We start from the raw sequence: 2,121 nt of genomic DNA, 5'->3' as shown, positions 1-2,121 counted from the left end.
GAACGGGGAGGGAGGACGGACCAAGGAGGCCAATGTCCAGGGCATCCCACTTTGTACTATCGTCAGCATTTTCCTGGCCCCTGTAAAGGATGTCGCTACTAATTAAATAGGAGGTAAAAATACTTGTATACCTTTTCTGGCCGTGTCGCCATAGACGCATGCAAATGTGCGCAACCTACCCGATCGCGAACGTGACCGCCCTAAACGTATTTGCCCTACTAACCCGACCTACGGTTCGAAGCGTTCGTAAGAAACTGGTAGGTTTTCACCTGTTTGGGGAGTTTATATCCAGTTTACTTCGTTTTAACATTGAATGGACAGGCTTTGTATGCCGGGGGCGGGCGGGAGATTCCTGGGAGATTCCTGATTGGTTGTTGGTCGCCTTGGGCGCGTGAAATCGCCAAGCTTCAGACATCAAGATTTTTCAAGATTTTTTTCATGCCTGTGTGTGGACGGGCCGTTAGTGAAAGGCTATGCAGCTAGTGATGGAAAGAAAATGGCCGCTGTCGTGACTCGTGAGCTAACATTAACGTCAAGGATAAGTTACAGATGCTACGGGTTAGCATCAGGTTAAACTTGAAGCAAAATTTGTTCTACATCTCAGTATGTCATCTTAAAAGGGCTCTTCAGGCCCACACGTTTTCAAAGAACACAGACATCTGGATCACATCAGCATGTGACGGATGATGTTTGAAATGAATGATAAGTTCGCACGGAGAGTGCCAGGAGAAGGTCTGTATGGTTGAGCAGGAATGAGTCCTTATACACAGAAATTAGTTAGCATTATACCACATGCAGTTCCTTTTTCTTTTTATGTTTTTGGTTCTCTGCTTGAAATAAGGTCAGCGGTTAACACAAGCTTCACATTTTGTAAACAAAGCTTAGCGGTGGTAACGTGAAATCATGTGACGTAGTTTCGTTTATAAGTAACATAATATTAGCTTTTTACTTCTGCCAATTGTACTGGAGTTTATTCTGTTGAAAATGTTTACGGTATCATAAACCTGTGTTTACCAAATATGTTGTTATCTACAAAATTCAAAACTCCAGTGGAAAAATCCCTTTGCTTTTTGTCGAGGGAGCCCTTGTGTAACTAACTTCCGGTTTGGCGTACAAAAAAATGCCATCACTGTACCACTCTATTTTAACTGGAACAGGGACTATCAGCTCAAAATATTCAAGAATAACAAATCACATTTTAATCCTCTTCAATGTAACCACTGAGCAGCCTGCATGTAGCCTGAAGAATGATAACTATATTTAGAACCCGTTGTGCTTCAATAATAATCGAGGGTCACTTTTGCTTGGAACAATTTCCTTTTATATCATATGGGGCCGAAATTGTTTCAAATACAAAAATGACATTTGGCGTGTGAGTTATATTGATTATATCTACATTTAAAAGGCCCAATATGAAAAAAAGAAATCTGATTATCCACTTTTTGAACGGTTAAATATTTTCAAGCCAAAAGGGTAGTGTTGGTTTTGTGTGCTGACCTTTTGAGACATTTGAAACTTCACATTTAATGCAGGATCACTTTTTCATGTGATATCTGGTGTTTTCAGCACTTTAACCACATTTAGTTTTTTAGAATTATGTACCAGAACTACAACTTCTCAGTGTTTTTGTATGTGTTTTGTAAATAAATATCAGCCAGTTTTCAAAGAGTTATACATGCAGTAAAATACAGAATCATTATTATATCTTGTTGCTGGCCGCTGGTCGTGCAAAATCCTTTTCTCTGCAAAATGTTTACTATTCAGGAAATAAATAATTGTTTTGAGCTCATGGTATGTTTGACTTCATTCTGTAGCTTAAAAGAAAAAACATTTACATTGTGTGTTTACCTCACAAGTTCTGCAAATGTGTTAAAGCCATTTTTGATGAAATCCACCTGAAATGAAACCAAACAAGAGGATCTGGTTTGAGTTTTGAAGCCTAGAAACTCTTCATGATATGAAGCTCAACAGCGCCCCCTGCTGCTTTTTGTAACATATGTCAGATGCACTGCAGCCCTTTAATGAAATAGCCTAGTTTACAGTACAACCCAGACTACAAGCAGGTAAGTGATGGAGAGTTGAGTCTGTACGTCTTCTTTGTCTTTAGGTAAATATCTCCAT

The 2,121-nt window shown here is 39.3% G+C and overlaps 1 long non-coding RNA gene across 1 annotated transcript in view; it reads right to left on the bottom strand.

The window, feature by feature from the left end:
* LOC104966839 (uncharacterized) overlaps nt 1-1,782 on the bottom strand; it is a 7,648-nt gene extending 5,866 nt beyond the window's left edge. Inside the window, exon 1 of the long non-coding RNA XR_800681.1 lies at nt 1,355-1,782. This is a non-coding gene — a long non-coding RNA (uncharacterized lncRNA). The remainder of the gene's footprint in view (nt 1-1,354) is intronic.
* Between the last annotated feature and the right edge of the window lie 339 nt (nt 1,783-2,121).

This window comes from Notothenia coriiceps, unplaced genomic scaffold, assembly GCF_000735185.1.
Source record: "Notothenia coriiceps isolate Sejong01 unplaced genomic scaffold, NC01 NC01_scaffold00037250, whole genome shotgun sequence".
Classification (NCBI taxonomy): Eukaryota; Metazoa; Chordata; class Actinopteri; order Perciformes; family Nototheniidae; genus Notothenia; species Notothenia coriiceps.
The sequence above is the reverse complement of the archived record's forward strand: the minus strand, read 5'-3'. Positions and strand labels throughout refer to the sequence as shown.